Source organism: Pseudophryne corroboree, chromosome 6, assembly GCF_028390025.1.
Source record: "Pseudophryne corroboree isolate aPseCor3 chromosome 6, aPseCor3.hap2, whole genome shotgun sequence".
Taxonomy (NCBI): Eukaryota; Metazoa; Chordata; class Amphibia; order Anura; family Myobatrachidae; genus Pseudophryne; species Pseudophryne corroboree.
Window position 1 is genome coordinate 691,776,188 of NC_086449.1, and position 15,568 is coordinate 691,791,755.

Below are 15,568 nucleotides of genomic sequence, written 5' to 3' on the forward strand. Positions count from 1 at the left end.
CAGCCTCTCGCTAGAAAAATGAAAAGACTCAAGCTGGCAAAAGCACAGCAAAGAACTGTGCGTTCTTCGAAATCACAAATCCACAAGGAGAGTCCAATTGTGTCGTTTGCGATGCCTGACCTTCCCAACACTGGACGTGAAGAGCATGCGCCTTCCACCATTTGCACGCCCCCTGCAAGTGCTGGAAGGAGCACCCGCAGTCCAGTTCCTGATAGTCAGATTGAAGATGTCAGTGTTGAAGTACACCAGGATGAGGAGGATATGGGTGTTGCTGGCGCTGGGGAGGAAATTGACCAGGAGGATTCTGATGGTGAGGTGGTTTGTTTAAGTCAGGCACCCGGGGAGACACCTGTTGTCCGTGGGAGGAATAGGGCCATTGACATGCCTGGTGAAAATACCAAAATAATCAGCTCTTCGGTGTGGAAGTATTTCAACAGAAATGCGGACAACATTTGTCAAGCCGTGTGTTGCCTTTGTCAAGCTGTAATAAGTAGGGGTAAGGACGTTAACCACCTCAGAACATCCTCCCTTATAAGTCACCTGCAGCGCATTCATCATAAGTCAGTGACAAGTTCAAAAACTTTGGGCTACAGCGGAAGCAGTCCACTGACCAGTAAATCCCTTCCTCTTGTAACCAAGCTCACGCAAACCACCCCACCAACTCCCTCAGTGTCAATTTCCTCCTTCCCCAGGAATGCCAATAGTCCTGCAGGCCATGTCACTGGCAATTCTGACGAGTCCTCTCCTGCCTGGGATTCCTCCGATGCATCCTTGCGTGTAACGCCTACTGCTGCTGGCGCTGCTGTTGTTGCTGCTGGGAGTCGATGGTCATCCCAGAGGGGAAGTCGTACTCGTAAGACCACTTTTACTACTTCCACCAAGCAATTGACTGTCCAACAGTCCTTTGCGAGGAAGATGAAATATCACAGCAGTCATCCTGCTGCAAAGCAGATAACTGAGGCCTTGGCATCCTGGGCGGTGAGAAACGTGGTTCCGGTATCCATCATAACTGCAGAGGCAACTAGAGACTTGTTGGAGGTACTGTGTCCCCGGTACCAAATACCATCTAGGTTCCATTTCTCTAGGCAGGCGATACCGAAAATGTACACAGACCTCAGAAAAAGACTCACCAGTTTCCTAAAAAATGCAGTTGTACCCAATGTCCACTTAACCACGGACATGTGGACAAGTGGAGCAGGGCAGGCTCAGGACTATATGACTGTGACAGCCCACTGGGTAGATGTATGGACTCCCGCCGCAAGAACAGCAGCGGCGGCACCAGTAGCAGCATCTCGCAAACGCCAACTCTTTCCTAGGCAGGCTACGCTTTGTATCACCGCTTTCCAGAATACGCACACAGCTAAAAACCTCTTACGGCAACTGAGGAAGATCATCGCAGAATGGCTTACCCCAATTGGACTCTCCTGTGGATTTGTGGCATCGGACAACGCCAGCAATATTGTGTGTGCATTAAATATGGGCAAATTCCAGCACGTCCCATGTTTTGCACATACCTTGAATTTGGTGGTGCAGAATTATTTAAAAAACGAGAGGGGCGTGCAAGAGATGCTGTCGGTGGCCAGAAGAATTGCGGGACACTTTGGGCGTACAGGCACCACGTACAGAAGACTGGAGCACCACCAAAAACGCCTGAACCTGCCCTGCCATCATCTGAAGCAAGAAGTGGTAACGAGGTGGAATTCAACCCTCTATATGCTTCAGAGGTTGGAGGAGCAGCAAAAGGCCATTCAAGCCTATACAACTGAGCACGATATAGGAGGTGGAATGCACCTGTCTCAAGCGCAGTGGAGAATGAATTCAACGTTGTGCAAGGTTCTGCAACCTTTTGAACTTGCCACACGTGAAGTCAGTTCAGACACTGCCAGCCTGAGTCAGGTCATTCCCCTCATCAGGCTTTTGCAGAAGAAGCTGGAGACATTGAAGGAGGAGCTAACACAGAGCGATTCCGCTAGGCATGTGGGACTTGTGGATGGAGCCCTTAATTCGCTTAACAAGGATTCACGGGTGGTCAATCTGTTGAAATCAGAGCACTACATTTTGGCCACCGTGCTCGATCCTAGATTTAAAACCTACCTTGGATCTCTCTTTCCGGCAGACACAAGTCTGCTGGGGTTCAAAGAACTGCTGGTGACAAAATTGTCAAGTCAAGCGGAACGCGACCTGTCAACATCTCCTCCTTCACATTCTCCCGCAACTGGGGGTGCGAGGAAAAGGCTCAGAATTCCGAGCCCACCCGCTGGCGGTGATGCAGGGCAGTCTGGAGCGACTGCTGATGCTGACATCTGGTCCGGACTGAAGGACCTGACAACGATTACGGACATGTCGTCTACTGTCACTGCATATGATTCTCTCCCCATTGAAAGAATGGTGGAGGATTATATGAGTGACCGCATCCAAGTAGGCACGTCAGACAGTCCGTACTTATACTGGCAGGAAAAAGAGGCAATTTGGAGGCCCTTGCACAAACTGGCTTTATTCTACCTAAGTTGCCCTCCCACAAGTGTGTACTCCGAAAGAGTGTTTAGTGCCGCCGCTCACCTTGTCAGCAATCGGCGTACGAGGTTACATCCAGAAAATGTGGAGAAGATGATGTTCATTAAAATGAATTATAATCAATTCCTCCGTGGAGACATTGACCAGCAGCAATTGCCTCCACAAAGTACACAGGGAGCTGAGATGGTGGATTCCAGTGGGGACGAATTGATAATCTGTGAGGAGGGGGATGTACACGGTGATATATCGGAGGATGATGATGAGGTGGACATCTTGCCTCTGTAGAGCCAGTTTGTGCAAGGAGAGATTAATTGCTTCTTTTTTGGTGGGGGTCCAAACCAACCCGTCATTTCAGTCACAGTCGTGTGGCAGACCCTGTCACTGAAATGATGGGTTGGTTAAAGTGTGCATGTCCTGTTTATACAACATAAGAGTGGGTGGGAGGGCCCAAGGACAATTCCATCTTGCACCTCTTTTTTCTTTCATTTTTCTTTGCGTCATGTGCTGTTTGGGGAGTGTTTTTTGGAAGGGCCATCCTGTGTGACACTGCAGTGCCACTCCTAGATGGGCCAGGTGTTTGTGTCGGCAACTAGGGTCGCTTAGCTTACTCACACAGCTACCTCATTGCGCCTCTTTTTTTCTTTGCGTCATGTGCTGTTTGGGGAGTGTTTTTTGGAAGGGCCATCCTGCGTGACACTGCAGTGCCACTCCTAGATGGGCCAGGTGTTTGTGTCGGCCACTAGGGTCGCTTAACTTACTCACACAGCTACCTCATTGCGCCTCTTTTTTTCTTTGCGTCATGTGCTGTTTGGGGAGTGTTTTTTGGAAGGGCCATCCTGCGTGACACTGCAGTGCCACTCCTAGATGGGCCAGGTGTTTGTGTCGGCCACTAGGGTCGCTTAGCTTACTCACACAGCTACCTCATTGCGCCTCTTTTTTTCTTTGCGTCATGTGCTGTTTGGGGAGTGTTTTTTGGAAGGGCCATCCTGCGTGACACTGCAGTGCCACTCCTAGATGGGCCAGGTGTTTGTGTCGGCCACTAGGGTCGCTTAGCTTACTCACACAGCTACCTCATTGCGCCTCTTTTTTTCTTTGCGTCATGTGCTGTTTGGGGAGTGTTTTTTGGAAGGGCCATCCTGCGTGACACTGCAGTGCCACTCCTAGATGGGCCAGGTGTTTGTGTCGGCCACTAGGGTCGCTTAGCTTACTCACACAACTGCCTCATTGCGCCTCTTTTTTTCTTTGCGTCATGTGCTGTTTGGGGAGTGTTTTTTGGAAGGGCCATCCTGCGTGAAACTGCAGTGCCACTCCTAGATGGGCCAGGTGTTTGTGTCGGCCACTAGGGTCGCTTAGCTTACTCACACAGCTACCTCATTGCGCCTCTTTTTTTCTTTGCGTCATGTGCTGTTTGGGGAGTGTTTTTTGGAAGGGCCATGCTGCGTGACACTGCAGTGCCACTCCTAGATGGGCCAGGTGTTTGTGTCGGCCACTAGGATCGCTTAGCTTACTCACACAGCTACCTCATTGCATCTCTTTTTTTCTTTGCGTCATGTGCTGTTTGGGGAGTGTTTTTTGGAAGGGCCATCCTGCGTGACACTGCAGTGACACTCCTAGATGGGCCAGGTGTTTGTGTCGGCCACTAGGGTCGCTTAGCTTACTCACACAGCTACCTCATTGCGCCTCTTTTTTTCTTTGCGTCATGTGCTGTTTGGGGAGTGTTTTTGGAAGGGCCATCCTGCGTGACACTGCAGTGCCACTCCTAGATGGGCCAGGTGTTTGTGTCGGCCACTAGGGTCGCTTAGCTTACTCACACAGCTACCTCATTGCGCCTCTTTTTTTCTTTGCGTCATGTGCTGTTTGGGGAGTGTTTTTTGGAAGGGCCATCCTGCGTGACGCTGCAGTGCCACTCCTAGATGGGCCAGGTGTTTGTGTCGGCCACTAGGGTCGCTTAGCTTACTCACATAGCTACCTCATTGCGCCTCTTTTTTTCTTTGCGTCATGTGCTGTTTGGGGAGTGTTTTTTGGAAGGGCCATCCTGCCTGACACTGCAGTGCCACTCCTAGATGGGCCCGGTGTTTGTGTCGGCCACTAGGGTCGCTGAGCTTAGCCATCCAGCGACCTCGGTGCAAATTTTAGGACTAAAAATAATATTGTGAGGTGTGAGGTGTTCAGAATAGACTGAAAATGAGTGGAAATTATGGTTATTGAGGTTAATAATACTTTGGGATCAAAATGACCCCCAAATTCTATGATTTAAGCTGTTTTTTAGGGTTTTTTGAAAAAAACACCCGAATCCGACAAAAAAAATTCGGTGAGGTTTTGCCAAAACGCGTTCGAACCCAAAACACGGCCGCGGAACCGAACCCAAAACCAAAACACAAAACCCGAAAAATTTCCGGTGCTCATCACTAGTAATTAATATCCCCCCCCCCCCCCCTTGGTGCCCCTGGGTGGTATAATAAAGAGATACACTTGAATATCAATATACTATGTTGATATTACATGCATTTTACATTGGTATTATGTTGCTGTTTTCATTGTGTGATCTTTCTTACATACAGTATATTGCCTTTTGCATCAACTTCACCAGCAAATAAATGTTAATACTTTTTGCTATTATGGGGTATATTTACTAAGCCTTTTCATGGAGATAAAGTGGACAGAGATAAAGTACCAGCCAATCAGCTCTTAACTGTCATGTCAGTTAGGAGCTGGTTGGCTGGTACTTTATCTCTGTCCACTTTATCTCAATCCAAGGCTTAACTTTAGTAAAAAGACCTCTATGTTCCTTAATCAAACATAAAAACATTTACTTGCCGATAAGGAAAAATATACATTCATTAGGGTGAATAAACTCAGATATTCTTTTTATTATTTTAACGCTTATATCACTCTTTATAGAACTTACTAGCCTGCAAGTTGCATTGTTGGGGCTTTAAAAATACAGACTGGTGACAGTATCTCGCCAAGTCCTGCAACTTGTAGGCTATTAAGTGAAGGCCTAGGGGGCTGATTCTGAGTCGAATGCAAAAGCACATGCAGCACACACTTGCTGACTTTGTGGCTGCCCCTCCAGGGGGGGGAAGCCAGGTCGGTACAACAGGGGGTGGCTTCGGCATATGTGGGAGGGGCATTTGGTGTGGAGGCATGCTTACGTAAACGCAGCCCCGCCCACCGCTATATAATCCACAGATTACAGGCTTTGTAGAACAGGGGCAAGGCTATGATGACGCGATTCAGCATAAATTGTGCCATCGCCCCGCCCACTAAATAGGTATGCTGATGGATTCGGTATAATTAATAATTCTGGAGTCGGTATTTCTGCTACCAGGATCCCAACTGGTGGCATTGTAACTACATCCCATGGTGACAGCTGCGGTGGGGAGTGTGTGGCTGCAGGCGATGGGTGCGGACAAGTGGGTACCAGGTCTGGGAGACTTTCCTGGGAGGCCGAAAGTGTCACCCAATTTTTAGGAGCCTCCCCACCGTTCAGGGAGAGTACACTACTAGTCACCGCCCAGGAACGTCCGTCACTTTTCCGCCACCATTCTTAAACCATCTATTAAAATAGCAACAGCACCTTAGAATGATGCACACACTGCGGGGGTGCTGAGAAGGATCCAATTGGATCCTTCTCAGAGGGCAATGTGGAAAGAAGCCCAGATGGCGTCACCTACCGGGTCCTTCCAGAGCTTGGTGCATATGTGGCAAGCGGCCAAACCTCTGAAACTGCATTTTCGGAGGTTTGACTGCAAAATACCCATTATGAGGATCTGTAGTACCTTATCCAATGGTGAGCAGAGTAACAGCATCCAGAACTACTGTACTATAGGGAGGCAATTTATTGCTGCACAATGTTTTTTATGTTTTGTTTTTTTTAAGCGGTGAAGGTTTGGCTGTCAGTATAAAATATCATCAGATTTTCACCAAAATGAATGACTCAGGGCCTAATTCAGAGTTGATCGCAGCAGCAAATTTGTTAGCAGATGGCAAAACCATGGGGGTCATTCCGAGTTGATCATAGCTGTGCTAAATTTAACACAGCTACGATCATGAACTCAGACATGCGGGGGGACGCCCAGCACAGGGCTAGTCCACCCCACATGTCAGTGCCGCTCACTCCCCCCGCAGAAGTGCAAAGGCATCGCACAGCGGCGATGCCTTTGCACTTCAAGAGTAGCTCCCAGCCAGCGCAGCTTTAGCGTGCTGGCTGGGAGCTACTTATCGCTCCCCGGCCCGCAGTGGCTGTGTGTGACGCTGCTGCTGCGGGCCATTCCCCGCACGGTCCGGCCACGCCTGCATTGGCCGGACCGCGCCCACAAAACGGTGCCCGTTTCGCCCCCTCCCGCCCATCAACCAGCTCTGTCTGTCAATCAGGCAGAGGCAATCATAGCGCAGCGACAGGCGGCCATGCGCCGGCGCATTATGGCACCGGTGCATGCACAGTTCTGACCTGATCGCTACGCTGCGAAAAACTGCAGCGTGCGATCGGGTCAGAATGACCCCCCATGTACAGTGCAGGTGGGGCAGATATAACATGTGCAGAGAGAGTTAGATTTGGGTGGATTGTGTTCAATATGAAATCTAAATGGCAGTGTAAAAATAAAGCAGCCAGTATTTACTCTGCACAGAAACAAAATAACCCACCTAAATCTAACTCTCTCTGCACATGTTATATCTGCCCCCCCCCCACAGTGCACATGGGGGGTCATTCCGAGTTGATCGCACGTAGCAACTTTTTGATGCCTGTGCGATCAACTAGATGCCACCTATGGAGAAAGGTTTTTTTGCATAGCAAGGCTGCGAACGTTTGTGCAGCTGTGCTATGCAAAAACATTTTGTGCAGTTTCTGAGTAGCTATCAACTTACTCACCCGCTGCAATGTCTTCAGCCTGTCCGGTCCCGGAATTGACGTCAGACACCTGGACACTCCTGCGTTGGACTAACCACTCCCAGAAATCGGTAAGTTGATGCCCCGGAAAACCTTCCTCCTGTCACTCTTCTTGCAGTCATGGCAGCGATCGCTTTCTTCGTTCTTCTTGTCGTTGCCCAGTGACGGCCGTTGCTGGGCAACAATGCGCCTGCGCATTGCGGCCACCGCGCATACACAGAACTGACCCATTCGCACCGCTGCGAAAAACAGCAGCATGCCAACGGGTCGGAATGACCCCCATGGTTTTGCCCAACCGCTAACAAATTTGCTGCTGCGATCATCTCTGAATTACCCCCTCAGACTGTTAATATAAGTAATTGTGCTGATTATAGTACTGTAATAATGTATACCTTGCAAGAGAATAAATGCTATATTATATTATATTGACATAATTAGTCTTAATTCTTATTGGTGAAAAATTGATTACTACCTTATCATAACTAATGTATAGGAAGAACATTTATCATACTTTGATTTAACAAGCACAAATTGCACCATTTTGATTCACCAGTGATATATTTATAAGATAAAGTTAATTCCTCTCCAGCACAGTGTAACATTGCTTTAGACATTTCACAGGTTTGCTAAACTGTATTTAGCCATAAGGCACCTCGGGGGATAGGGAGAGATCCACAGTATAGTTCTTTCAGTGTCATAGCAAGCCTTGAAGCGAATGCCACAATTACTATGCACATGAAAGGTGTCTCGTAGCAGATGTTGTCCGTTTCTACAGTTCTCTGGTGGAGAGGAAATGGACGTGAAAATAACCCTGTTTTATTATACTGTAGCAATTCTATCCAATTGGTGGTAATTCCACATCTGTCTATAGCACAGGATCCTTACAAGAAAGAACATATACTCTGTGATGATAAAAAAAAAAAGCACAAATACATTATAATTTGCAGTTTAGTTCTTAATATTTTAGAATCACTAATTGCTACATCTTTTAAGAAAAAAAATATTTTTGCAATTCTTGCTACAATCCACCTTACTTTCCTGAACAATCAGACACTTGGGGCATGATTCAGAGGGGGAAGCTGCTATGTCCGCTGTAAAATCTGGATGCGATAATTAGAGATGAGCGGGTTCGGTTCCTCTGAATCCGAACCCGCCCGAACTTCAGGTTTTTTACACGGGTCCGAGCAGGCTCGGATCTTCCCGCCTTGCTCGGCTAACCCGAGCGCGCCCGAACGTCATCATCACGCTGTCGGATTCTCGCGAGGCTCGGATTCTATCGCGAGACTCGGATTCTATATAAGGAGCCGCGCGTCGCCGCCATTTTCACACGTGCATTGAGAGTCATAGGGAGAGGACGTGGCTGGCGTCCTCTCCGTTTAGAGAAGAGAGAGACACAGTATTTTGGGGAGCATTATTAGGAGGAGTACTACTATACTGTATACTACTATACTACTTGCTGAAGTGATATTTATAGATTAGATAGTGTGACTGTAAGTGTATTATCTGACTTGTGGGGGAGACACTGACAGTGGGGAGCAGTTAGAGTCTGAGAGCAGGACTCAGGAGTACATATAACGTACAGTGCACACTTTTGCTGCCAGAGTCAGTGCCACACTGCCATTGTTGTGACCACACTGACCACCAGTATAATAATAATATATTTTGTGATTGTCTGCTTAGGCCTCGGAGTACTAGTTGCAAGTTGAAACGTGACCTGAAGTGACCACCAGTTTAATAATCAATCACCACCAGTTTAATATATATATATATATATATATATATATATAATTGTATATAATATATATATATATATATATAATATTGTATACCACCTACCCGTGGTTTTTTTTTTTTTTTCATTCTTCTTTATACATACTACTATAGTAGCTTACTGTAGCAGTCTGCGGTGCTGTGCTGACCTGACAGTGTCCAGCAGGTCCGTCATCAGTCATTACATAATAAATATATATAGTACCTGTCCGGCTGCAGTACTAGTGATATTATATTGATTTCATCTCATTATCAATAATTTATCATCCAGTCTAGACTCTATATTAGCAGCAGACACAGTACGTTAGTCCACCGCTGTAGCTACCTCTGTGTCGGCACTCGGCAGTCCATCCATAATTGTATACCACCTACCCGTGTTTTTTTTTTTTTTCTTTCTTCTTTGTACATACTACTATAGAGTATAGTAGCTTACTGTAGCAGTCTGCGGTGCTGCTGAGCTGACAGTGTCCAGCAGGTCCGTCATCAGTCATCATTACCTAATAAATATATTATCTACCTGTCCGGCTGCAGTACTAGTGATATTATATATACATACATATATATATTGATTTCATCTCATTATCAATCATCCAGTCTATATTAGCAGCAGACACAGTACGTTAGTCCACGGCTGTAGCTACCTCTGTGTCGGCACTCGGCAGTCCATCCATAATTGTATACCACCTACTCGTGGTTTTTTTTTTTCTTTCTTCTTTGTACATACTACTATAGAGTATAGTAGCTTACTGTAGCAGTCTGCGGTGCTGCTGAGCTGACAGTGTCCAGCAGGTCCGTCATCAGTCATCATTACCTAATAAATATATTATCTACCTGTCCGGCTGCAGTACTAGTGATATTATATATACATACATACATATATATATTGATTTCATCTCATTATCAATCATCCAGTCTATATTAGCAGCAGACACAGTACGTTAGTCCACGGCTGTAGCTACCTCTGTGTCGGCACTCAGCAGTCCATCCATAATTGTATACCACCTACCCGTGTTTTTTTTCTTTTCTTTCTTCTTTGTACATACTACTATAGTATAGTAGCTTACTGTAGCAGTCTGCGGTGCTGCTGAGCTGACAGTGTCCAGCAGGTCCGTCATCAGTCATCATTACCTAATAAATATATTATCTACCTGTCCGGCTGCAGTACTAGTGATATTATATATACATACATATATATATATTGATTTCATCTCATTATCATCCAGTCTATATTAGCAGCAGACACAGTACGGTAGTCCACGGCTGTAGCTACCTCTGTGTCGGCACTCGGCAGTCCATCCATAAGTATACTAGTATCCATCCATCTCCATTGTTTACCTGAGGTGCCTTTTAGTTGTGCCTATTAAAATATGGAGAACAAAAATGTTGAGGTCCCAAAATTAGGGAAAGATCAAGATCCACTTCCACCTCGTGCTGAAGCTGCTGCCACTAGTCATGGCCGAGACGATGAAATGCCAGCAACGTCGTCTGCCAAGGCCGATGCCCAATGTCATAGTACAGAGCATGTCAAATCCAAAACACCAAATATCAGTAAAAAAAAGGACTCCAAAACCTAAAATAAAATTGTCGGAGGAGAAGCGTAAACTTGCCAATATGCCATTTACCACACGGAGTGGCAAGGAACGGCTGAGGCCCTGGCCCATGTTCATGGCTAGTGGTTCAGCTTCACATGAGGATGGAAGCACTCAGCCTCTTGCTAGAAAACTGAAAAGACTCAAGCTGGCAAAAGCACCGCAAAGAACTGTGCGTTCTTCGAAATCCCAAATCCACAAGGAGAGTCCAATTGTGTCGGTTGCGATGCCTGACCTTCCCAACACTGGACGTGAAGAGCATGCGCCTTCCACCATTTGCACGCCCCCTGCAAGTGCTGGAAGGAGCACCCGCAGTCCAGTTCCTGATAGTCAGATTGAAGATGTCAGTGTTGAAGTACACCAGGATGAGGAGGATATGGGTGTTGCTGGCGCTGGGGAGGAAATTGACCAGGAGGATTCTGATGGTGAGGTGGTTTGTTTAAGTCAGGCACCCGGGGAGACACCTGTTGTCCGTGGGAGGAATATGGCCGTTGACATGCCTGGTGAAAATACCAAAAAAATCAGCTCTTCAGTGTGGAGGTATTTCAACAGAAAAGCGGACAACAGGTGTCAAGCCGTGTGTTGCCTTTGTCAAGCTGTAATAAGTAGGGGTAAGGACGTTAACCACCTCGGAACATCCTCCCTTATACGTCACCTGCAGCGCATTCATAATAAGTCAGTGACAAGTTCAAAAACTTTGGGTGACAGCGGAAGCAGTCCACTGACCAGTAAATCCCTTCCTCTTGTAACCAAGCTCACGCAAACCACCCCACCAACTCCCTCAGTGTCAATTTCCTCCTTCCCCAGGAATGCCAATAGTCCTGCAGGCCATGTCACTGGCAATTCTGACGATTCCTCTCCTGCCTGGGATTCCTCCGATGCATCCTTGCTTGTAACGCCTACTGCTGCTGGCGCTGCTGTTGTTGCTGCTGGGAGTCGATGGTCATCCCAGAGGGGAAGTCGGAAGACCACTTGTACTACTTCCAGTAAGCAATTGACTATCCAACAGTCCTTTGCGAGGAAGATGAAATATCACAGCAGTCATCCTGCTGCAAAGCGGATAACTGAGGCCTTGACAACTATGTTGGTGTTAGACGTGCGTCCGGTATCCGCCGTTAGTTCACAGGGAACTACACAATTTCTTGAGGTAGTGTGCCCCCGTTACCAAATACCATCTAGGTTCCACTTCTCTAGGCAGGCGATACCGAAAATGTACACAGACCTCAGAAAAAGACTCACCAGTGTCCTAAAAAATGCAGCTGTACCCAATGTCCACTTAACCACGGACATGTGGACAAGTGGAGCAGGGCAGGGTCAGGACTATATGACTGTGACAGCCCACTGGGTAGATGTATGGACTCCCGCCGCAAGAACAGCAGCGGCGGCACCAGTAGCAGCATCTCGCAAACGCCAACTCTTTCCTAGGCAGGCTACGCTTTGTATCACCGCTTTCCAGAATACGCACACAGCTGAAAACCTCTTACGGCAACTGAGGAAGATCATCGCGGAATGGCTTACCCCAATTGGACTCTCCTGTGGATTTGTGGCATCGGACAACGCCAGCAATATTGTGTGTGCATTAAATATGGGCAAATTCCAGCACGTCCCATGTTTTGCACATACCTTGAATTTGGTGGTGCAGAATTTTTTTAAAAACGACAGGGGCGTGCAAGAGATGCTGTCGGTGGCCAGAAGAATTGCGGGACACTTTCGGCGTACAGGCACCACGTACAGAAGACTGGAGCACCACCAAAAACTACTGAACCTGCCCTGCCATCATCTGAAGCAAGAAGTGGTAACGAGGTGGAATTCAACCCTCTATATGCTTCAGAGGTTGGAGGAGCAGCAAAAGGCCATTCAAGCCTATACAATTGAGCACGATATAGGAGGTGGAATGCACCTGTCTCAAGCGCAGTGGAGAATGATTTCAACGTTGTGCAAGGTTCTGATGCCCTTTGAACTTGCCACACGTGAAGTCAGTTCAGACACTGCCAGCCTGAGTCAGGTCATTCCCCTCATCAGGCTTTTGCAGAAGAAGCTGGAGACATTGAAGGAGGAGCTAACACGGAGCGATTCCGCTAGGCATGTGGGACTTGTGGATAGAGCCCTTAATTCGCTTAACAAGGATTCACGGGTGGTCAATCTGTTGAAATCAGAGCACTACATTTTGGCCACCGTGCTCGATCCTAGATTTAAAGCCTACCTTGGATCTCTCTTTCCGGCAGACACAAGTCTGCTGGGGTTGAAAGACCTGCTGGTGAGAAAATTGTCAAGTCAAGCGGAACGCGACCTGTCAACATCTCCTCCTTCACATTCTCCCGCAACTGGGGGTGCGAGGAAAAGGCTCAGAATTCCGAGCCCACCCGCTGGCGGTGATGCAGGGCAGTCTGGAGCGACTGCTGATGCTGACATCTGGTCCGGACTGAAGGACCTGACAACGATTACGGACATGTCGTCTACTGTCACTGCATATGATTCTCTCACCATTGAAAGAATGGTGGAGGATTATATGAGTGACCGCATCCAAGTAGGCACGTCACACAGTCCGTACTTATACTGGCAGGAAAAAGAGGCAATTTGGAGGCCCTTGCACAAACTGGCTTTATTCTACCTAAGTTGCCCTCCCACAAGTGTGTACTCCGAAAGAGTGTTTAGTGCCGCCGCTCACCTTGTCAGCAATCGGCGTACGAGGTTACATCCAGAAAATGTGGAGAAGATGATGTTCATTAAAATGAATTATAATCAATTCCTCCGTGGAGACATTGACCAGCAGCAATTGCCTCCACAAAGTACACAGGGAGCTGAGATGGTGGATTCCAGTGGGGACGAATTGATAATCTGTGAGGAGGGGGATGTACACGGTGATATATCGGAGGATGATGATGAGGTGGACATCTTGCCTCTGTAGAGCCAGTTTGTGCAAGGAGAGATTAATTGCTTCTTTTTTGGTGGGGGTCCAAACCAACCCGTCATTTCAGTCACAGTCGTGTGGCAGACCCTGTCACTGAAATGATGGGTTGGTTAAAGTGTGCATGTCCTGTTTATACAACATAAGGGTGGGTGGGAGGGCCCAAGGACAATTCCATCTTGCACCTCTTTTTTCTTTAATTTTTCTTTGCGTCATGTGCTGTTTGGGGAGGGTTTTTTGGAAGGGACATCCTGCGTGACACTGCAGTGCCACTCCTAGATGGGCCCGGTGTTTGTGTCGGCCACTAGGGTCGCTTATCTTACTCACACAGCTACCTCATTGCGCCTCTTTTTTTCTTTGCGTCATGTGCTGTTTGGGGAGGGTTTTTTGGAAGGGACATCCTGCGTGACACTGCAGTGCCACTCCTAGATGGGCCCGGTGTTTGTGTCGGCCACTAGGGTCGCTTATCTTACTCACACAGCTACCTCATTGCGCCTCTTTTTTTCTTTGCGTCATGTGCTGTTTGGGGAGGGTTTTTTGGAAGGGACATCCTGCGTGACACTGCAGTGACACTCCTAGATGGGCCCGGTGTTTGTGTCGACCACTAGGGTCGCTTATCTTACTCACACAGCTACCTCATTGCGCCTCTTTTTTTCTTTGCGTCATGTGCTGTTTGGGGAGGGTTTTTTGGAAGGGACATCCTGCGTGACACTGCAGTGACACTCCTAGATGGGCCCGGTGTTTGTGTCGGCCACTAGGGTCGCTTATCTTACTCACACAGCTACCTCATTGCGCCTCTTTTTTTCTTTGCGTCATGTGCTGTTTGGGGAGGGTTTTTTGGAAGGGACATCCTGCGTGACACTGCAGTGACACTCCTAGATGGGCCCGGTGTTTGTGTCGGCCACTAGGGTCGCTTATCTTACTCACACAGCTACTGTTAGGCGCCGGGGTCCGCTCGGCCGTGCGGTCCGGCGCCTAGCAACCAGGGACGCCGTGCGCGTTCAGCCGCCGGCTCCCTGGCAACGCTAAGACGCCGGGCGCACGGAGCCGCTCTGACCTTAGCAACGGGGACGCCACGTTCAGCCGTGTTCCCCGTTGCTGGGTCTATTCTCATTACCCTGATTATGTGCTGGCCATGCAGCATGCAAGCTGCACGGCATTTCTATTTGATTGTCCTGTCTGGATCCTGATTGGAGGGTGCCTGAATAAAGGCACCCTCAGGACTTCTTACAGACGCCGGTGATAGCTTCCTGTTTGCCTGTGTCTGCTGCAGAGAGTTCCCAGTCCCGGTCTTTTCGGTTGTTCCTGTCCTCAGAGATCCTGTACTCGGAAGTTACCATCTGTTCCTGGAGTCTGACCGAGCACCTTTAACATCTGGTGGTGTTCGTGAGTCGCGGCGCAGCCGTGTGTTGCGGCTTGTCCGCTTCTGTTTATTATTTTGTTTAATTGTGTTCTGGAGCTTTGCGGAGGATTCCGCTTCCACAGATCCACTCTGGTGTCCGGCGGTGCCGGATAGGAGTGTCGGATCAGTGGATCCTTGGTTGTCCTTTTTCCTGGCGGCTAGTCCGCACATACCTTTTGATTTAGTTAGTTAGCTTGTAACCCCTGGCCTGGTTGCTTAGTCAGAGGGCCCCTTGTTATCACCCTGTCTCGGACTTCCCCTTGTCTCCCATTAAGACCTGCGGGGGCATCGGGGTTGGGCAGACATAATCCGCCCTTCGAACGCGGCTGCCATGGGCTCAAGCAACCATAGTCTCGCAGGGGATTTCTGATAACACGGGCGAGACAACGGAGTTAGGGCGCCAGGGGTTACTAGGCTATCCAGCTCCCACAACCAGCTTATTTTCCTGTACTCAGATCCCTGCCATAAGATCTCCTCCGGTCTGGAGTACAGGA